This window comes from Mastomys coucha, unplaced genomic scaffold (assembly GCF_008632895.1).
Source record: "Mastomys coucha isolate ucsf_1 unplaced genomic scaffold, UCSF_Mcou_1 pScaffold23, whole genome shotgun sequence".
Classification (NCBI taxonomy): domain Eukaryota; kingdom Metazoa; phylum Chordata; class Mammalia; order Rodentia; family Muridae; genus Mastomys; species Mastomys coucha.
Window position 1 is genome coordinate 7,027,242 of NW_022196906.1, and position 7,233 is coordinate 7,034,474.

At 44.0% G+C, this 7,233-nt stretch overlaps 1 long non-coding RNA gene and 1 pseudogene across 2 annotated transcripts in view; one reads left to right on the forward strand and one right to left on the reverse strand.

The window, feature by feature from the left end:
• The window catches only part of LOC116073413, a 68,795-nt gene that overhangs the window by 40,486 nt on the left and 21,076 nt on the right, over window positions 1-7,233 (reverse strand). The window contains exons 2-3 of the long non-coding RNA XR_004111791.1: window positions 2,157-2,247; window positions 1,081-1,134 (exon numbers count right to left, since the gene is read on the reverse strand). This is a non-coding gene — a long non-coding RNA (uncharacterized LOC116073413). The remainder of the gene's footprint in view (window positions 1-1,080; window positions 1,135-2,156; window positions 2,248-7,233) is intronic.
• LOC116073411 lies at window positions 5,261-6,990 on the forward strand (annotated as a pseudogene). The gene has a single exon (XR_004111790.1). The product of XR_004111790.1 is annotated as an alpha-enolase pseudogene (transcript).

Consider the following 7,233-nt stretch of genomic DNA (forward strand, 5'->3'; position numbering starts at 1 on the left):
ATAAGTCCGTCATCTTCCACAGTGCAGAATAAAATATAACCTGGATAAAGTTAGAAAGACATCATAAGCATGCTATTTATGGATGAAAGACACAGAAAACAAGACAAAATAAAAGATACAGCCTAGGTGTCACAGAAGTGAAGGGTGGTCACCGTGGGGATACTGCAGACTCTTATAATAAGCAGAAGGGAGTTGACACATGAAATATCGGGTGATGGAAACCTTAGTCCATAAAGAAACTAGAAAAGAGTGGGCAGAAGGAACAGTGGGACTCACAAAGGAGAAGCAGGAAAGACTGAAGAACAGGAAGCACAATAGGTGTGTTCTGTTTAAATGTAAAACATCATCCTCTGTCTCACTTGTTTGAGTACCTGGTCCTCAGCTGGTGACATTGTTTCAAGTCATGGGACCTTTCAGGAGTAGCACCTTCCTGGAGAAAGTGACCACAGAGGGCCAGGCCTTCTGCTTTCACAGTTCGTCAATGACTCTCTGCTTCCTTCCTATGACAGCTTCTGCCTGTATTCTCTGCCTGGATGAAGCCAGAATAAACCCTTTCTTCCTCTTTAAGTTGCTTTGGTCAGGCATTTTGTCCTAGTCAATGAGGAAAGCCACTAGTACAGCATAGGAATGTAAAAGAAAGTTGGAGAGAGTGGCTGATGGGGCTATTCATCTTTTAGTGCTCAACTTAGTACATTCACAAGTCATTGTTGTGCTAAATGGTTTAAAATTTCAAGTAATAAAGTATTCCATGTTATTTATAAAGATGTTTAATTTATATTGAAAATTACAAAACCAAATATTTACAACATTTTTACTATTTTCCTGTGGATTGCAAACATCCCCTTAGTAAAATCTTAGCCCAGCTAATCACCAAATATTACCTCTTCCTGCCCACTTTTTGTCTATTCATCTGTTTCAGATAGTGCTAACAGGCCTTGGGAAGCTGAACATCCCTTCCAGCCTGTGTCTCCCAGCAGGTGTGACCACTAGAGATGCAGCTTCCCCAGGATCTGACTGCACCTGCCCCTCTGGGAACAGCCAGGCTTCATCTCTGACTGCATGTCTGCTTCTGTTTCTTACCATGCACCCTGTAGCAAAGGCTTCCTCTCCCAGATGTTTCAGTCCCAGAGGCCACTGAAATGAATTGCAAATGTTTATTGTTATACTTACTTTTAACTGTCAATCTGACATAACCAAAAAAAAAAAAAAAAAAAAAAAAAAAAAAAACAAACGAGGAATTAGAGCAATTTGGCTTATGGGCATGTCTGGGGAGGAGGAGTTGTGTTGACTGGTAATTAATTGGAAAATAAAGTATAAATGTGGCCAGCACCTTCTGGAAACTTCCCAGAAAATAAGAAAGTGTCCCTGTTCTCCTTGCTTGGACTTCACTCTTGTTGGTCAGTTCATCTACTCTGCTGTTACTGCTACAATTCTTTCTCTGATTTGAAAACTCAGTTCTTTCATTCCAACATAGACTAAATACTCCTAAAGAATCTTCCAGGCTTTCACTGCCAGATTGGGACTGCTAAATCTTTTGGATTTAGCAAGGGAACTACAGGGCTCTCAGTCTCTCAACTGAGAGATAACCGTTGATGGAAGAGTCTGGTGATAGCCTGTAAGCTGGTTTAACAAACCTTTTCTGAGTGTATTCACTCTATCGGCTCAGTCTCTTTGGAGAACTCTTAAGACCAGTGTTAACTAACTGAGGAATAGCCTTTAAGTCCAAGCTGATGACAAACACCACTGAATGTGAAAAATAAAAATAGAAGCTACATAACTTACAAGTGGGTAGTTTAAAATCTGGTGGGCGAATGACTAATACACACACTTACTGTACCGTACACAGACTTAAAAAGTGAACACTCTTCTCAAATACAAGGTACTATGCTAATTACTTCTCTAAAAGCTTTGGTTTTCTAAGTCACAATTATGTTCCCTTTAGAATGAAGTTTCAGACCTCAAGATCACCCTTAGACTGGAGCTCAGATCCCAAGTGTATCGGTTTAAAAGTTTAGAGGGCAACAGAGACAAAAAAGGAAGCAAAGATAAATTTTCCAGAATTCTCCTTTGTCTTTAGGGTATTTGAACCAAATGAGAAAGCCACAGCAGCTCACACCATTTCTTTGAACATAAATAACAATGCAGCTAGGTCATACCTTCAGCACTCCATCTGCCAGCTGCAGAGTGGGGGAGCAGAGCAGTTCAGCCCATCATTCATCATAGCTGCAAGTGGCAGGCTCAAGCACTCTACGGTTCATGAGAAGTAGAGAAGCATTTAGGTAATGTGTTTGTTTTTTCCCTTTAAGTGAAAATAAGTAGAAGCATCTAGGGGGATGTTTGGAAACCTATGCTAAGGTCTAAGAGAGAATGACCGGCCGGCCACCTGATTGAAGGGTTTATCTAATTAATCAGGGCAGTTGCCTTTACACGTAAGGGAACGAGGAGAGAGAAAAAGCTGGGAAGGGGTAGAAGAGTATGAATTCTTCAACTATTTGCTTTGCATAGCATGTCCTTCTATACAGTCATCCCCTTTTTATGCTCAGAATGAAACATCTTAGCTTGAATTAAACACTGAAAAGGCAAAAACTTGAGAGAAAGTGCTGGACTGGCAGGTGGGAGGTTCACTATTGTATCTTACTGTTGTTGCTTCCTGCTTCTGAAACAGCTACTCCTCAGCTCATACCACTAAATGGCCATTGAGTAAAAAAACAAAGATTACACCTCAGTTTTCCTGGATCAAGCATGGATGCATAAGTATGTGAGAGCCATATTATATTACTTTAAAATCTGTCCAATTAATGGAGAATATCTACTGTTATTGTACAAGTACATAAAATATACTGCATGTATGTGGGGGTGGGGATGTGTGTGTGTGTGTGTGTGTGTGTGTGTGTGTGTGTGTGTGTGTTTACAGGCACACAAACCTATCAGTACATATGTGGACGCCAGAGGAGGAGTATCTTCATCTACGGCCTTCTGCAGGGTCTCTTGCTGAACCTGAAGCTTACTGTTTAGGCTAGGCTTACTGGACAGAGAACTCCTGGGATCCACCTCTTTCTGCCCCCCACTGTATCCTTGACCATGACATGCTTTTGTATTGGTGCTGGAAATTTGAACTCAGTTCCTCTTCCTTCACTGAGCCACATCCTCAGCATGGGCATAGAAGTATTGCACAATAAGCCTCCTTTTTCCCCAGTGAAAGTTGGTTTAATTACCTCAAAATGGCTACTAAAGGGACCAGACCAGCATCCTGCAGGGGCTCTACTCTGGACCCCAGATCAGGCACTGACCATACCCAAACACCAGTTTCCAAACACAGAGCGATCCTTTATTAAGCAAAGCAAAGACACAATGTAGCTGAATCTGAATTTGACAGAAAGCTCAGCAAATAGCTTTGCAACTGTTAATTTTAAGAGGGGGGGGAAAAGAGGGATGGGTTGGTAAGTTCTGAGTGGGTATTTTAATTAGAATAGCCAAATCAGAAGTTTTTGTTGCTGGACATTGGAGTTTTGATAGCTGGACCTTGGTGATCAGTCCTAGGAATGAGTCAGGCATAAGGAAGTGACCAAATAAAGGAATATACCTTGGTGGCTTTAGGAATGTAATCTACACCTTGCCAGAGAGAAGGAAGAGGGAAGGGTATGACCTGCTGACACCAAGTCTATGTGCTCCAGTCTGCTAGAGTCCTTCAGCTACTGCTCCAAGTACAGAGATTCTGATTCAGAACCATGAGAGGACAAGAACATGGGAAGGGAGTTTCAGATACAAACCAAAACTATTGTGAGCATGATCCGCAAAGCCCTAGACTCCCCACGTACATACCTTCCCCATTTCATCCCTCTCTACTTCCCAGTTTATTCATAGACCCAGAAACCTGGGCTTCTCTTCAGCTCATGCAAGATCCCAATCCCCAAACCATTTAAACTTTGTGCATGTTGTTCTTTACTGAAAAATGACATCAAACGTCCTGACTCACCCTTTCACCTAGTCAGATCTACCATCCTCTGAGACCTGAAGCTGTCTTTTAAAAGAAGTGCTTTCCGATCTCCCCAAACTGAAAAAAATAATTTGTCTTAATTCCCTCTAAATCTCCTTTTTACTGGTTATAGGAACTACAAAACATAGGTAAATTTATAAAGTGTATTTTCAAAGCATTAAATGATAGTAAAACAACTACTATTGTTTTTGGCTTATGTTGGACAGCCCATTCTCCAGTGCATAGAGATGTCTATCAGGTAAGGGCGATCTGGCGATCTTCCTCCTTGTTACTGGTAGGTGAGTAAAACACCAGCTTCAAAATATTGTAGAGGTTTGCTTTTTGACTTCCTGAAATTTGTGAGGAAAACAGATGAAAATTTGAAGCCCAATCACAAAATTTCTAAAAAGAAAAACCAAAGTCTTCTCAAATTGAAGCAGCAGGTTAGACAGAAAATCAAGATTCCAGTGTGGAGACAAAAGGCTGGCATGGGCTGACTAGTCTGCATCATCCTCCCTCCTGGGCTCTGCCTGTGAGATGAGTGTTTGATGATTAAATGTTATAGAGATGTAGAGCCTCCCACCGGAAGTGTTCATGGGAGCTAACCTATATCTTAAACACTGGGGACCAACAGCATAAACAAATAAGCAGATGGGATGCCCAGGCAAAGCACACCGTCACTTCACAGAGCAGTTTATTCTGTAGCCAAATATGAATGTCCCTAAACCAAGAACATTAATTTAGTTTATGAAGAATCCTATGTTCCAACATGGTAAGACTGTAATGAAGTTTATAAAGTAACAAAACAATGAAAACCATTCATTAAGACACTTTTACAAAGACTTTGGCGGGAAGATCAGGTTGGTGGGCTACATAAAGGCAGGAAAACACTGTCGATAGCTGCAGAGGCTGCTTGACTGTGTGTTTAGCTAGTGATAGCTGTACAGTAAGAATGACTTACTGTACAGTAGAAATGATGTCATGACACCATGTGAGGTAATGCATGGTTATTAACAGGGTTAAAAAAGTAGTTCAAGATAATTTGGCTTTGGACTTGCAACATTCCAAACTCTTCACATTACTGAAGTTCTAATCTACCAGTCAGCCTTATATTTCCAGTTTCTTTCCAGAAATTACTGTTCATACTAGTCTAATACTAGTCTAATGTTATTTTGTCTTCCCCAATTCAATTGTAAGTAAAATGAGTATAAAGGGTCTGCTAAGTGTTCAGATTTATGCCTGTGCATTTGTGTGTTTCAGCCTTATTGATGTTAAGAGGGGTTTGGTGGCTCCGGGACTCGGTCGCACTCGCGTCTGTCCTTTATGCTCTCTTCGGTGTCTACAGAACCCTCTTTCCTTCCTTCCTTCGCAGCGATCCGACTGCCAGAAGTTCACCATGTCCATTTTCAAGATCCACGCCAGAGAGATCTTTGACTCCCAGGGGAATCCCATGGTTGAGGTGGATCTGTACACCGAAAAAGGTCTCTTCCGAGCTGCCATGCCCAGCCGTGCATCCACTGGTATCTACGAGGCCCTAGAACTCCGAGACAATGATAAGACCCGCTTCATGGGGAAGGGTGTCTCACAGGCTGTTGAGCACATCAATAAAACTATTGCACCTGCTCTGGTTAGCAAGAAAGTGAATGTCGTGGAGCAAGAGAAGATTGACCAGCTCATGATCGAGATGGACGGCACCGAGAATAAGTCTAAATTTGGTGCAAATGCCATCCTGGGAGTATCCCTGGCTGTCTGCAAAGCTGGTGCTGTGGAAAAGGGCGTGCCCCTTTACCGACACATTGCTGACTTGGCGGGCAACCCTGAAGTCATCCTGCCTGTCCCAGCTTTCAATGTGATCAACGGCGGTTCTCATGCTGGCAACAAGCTGGCCATGCAAGAGTTCATGATCCTGCCTGTGGGGGTATCCAGTTTCCGGGAAGCCATGCGCATTGGAGCAGAGGTGTACCACAACCTGAAGAATGTCATCAAGGAGAAGTACGGGAAGGATGCCACCAACGTGGGTGACGAGGGTGGATTCGCACCTAACATCCTGGAGAACAAGGAAGCACTGGAGCTGCTCAAGACTGCAATTGCCAAGGCCGGCTACACTGATAAGGTTGTCATCGGCATGGATGTGGCTGCCTCAGAGTTCTACAGGTCTGGCAAGTACGACCTGGACTTCAAGTCTCCGGATGACCCCAGCAGGTACATCACACCTGACCAGCTGGCCGATCTGTACAAGTCCTTCATCCAGGGCTACCCAGTGGTGTCCATTGAAGACCCCTTTGACCAGGACGACTGGGATGCCTGGCAGAAGTTCACAGCTAGTGCAGGCATCCAGGTGGTGGGCGACGACCTCACAGTGACCAACCCTAAGCGGATTGCCAAGGCTGCAGGCGAGAAGTCCTGCAACTGCCTCCTGCTCAAAGTGAACCAGATCGGCTCTGTGACCGAGTCTCTGCAGGCGTGTAAGCTGGCCCAGTCCAATGGCTGGGGAGTCATGGTGTCCCACCGATCTGGGGAGACTGAGGACACTTTCATCGCCGACCTGGTGGTGGGGCTCTGCACTGGGCTGATCAAGACTGGTGCCCCTTGCCGATCTGAACGCCTGGCCAAGTACAATCAGATCCTTAGAATTGAGGAAGAGCTGGGCAGCAAAGCCAAGTTTGCTGGCAGATCCTTCAGGAACCCCCTGGCCAAGTAAAGTATGGACTGGAGATCCCTGGAGCCACCAGCTGCTTAGGTCCTCTGTCCCTGATGTCATCCAGGCGGCTCAAGGCCGGCCCAGTGCTTGCCCTGCCATGTCTCTGCTTCTTTAGACATCCACACCTGACCACCAGGAACCCTTCTGGATTCCCCAGCTCTGTGATCATGTGATTGGTCTGAATCATTGTTTCTGTCACCTGACCTCCCAGCTAGTGTCTGGAGCCCTTGGAACCCCATTGTCATCTCTAGGGTGCCCACCATCAAGACTCCCCCCAGTGGTTTACATGCAAAAATAAAAGCTGCAGAAGCCCCCCCCCAAAAAAAAAAAAACAAGAGGGGTTTGTTTTTGTTTGTTTGTTTGGTGTAGGAGGAAGAATTCTGAAGATAGAAGCGCTCATAACTGAGTAGTGTATGAATACATTTTAAAATATGTTCTTGTAATATATGTATGTTGAATATGTTTGTGGTATGGTGTGTATATGTGTGGGAAGGGAATGGTGTGTGTGTGTGTGTGTGTGTGTGGTGTGGTGTATGCAGTAATGGTAGAGTATGTG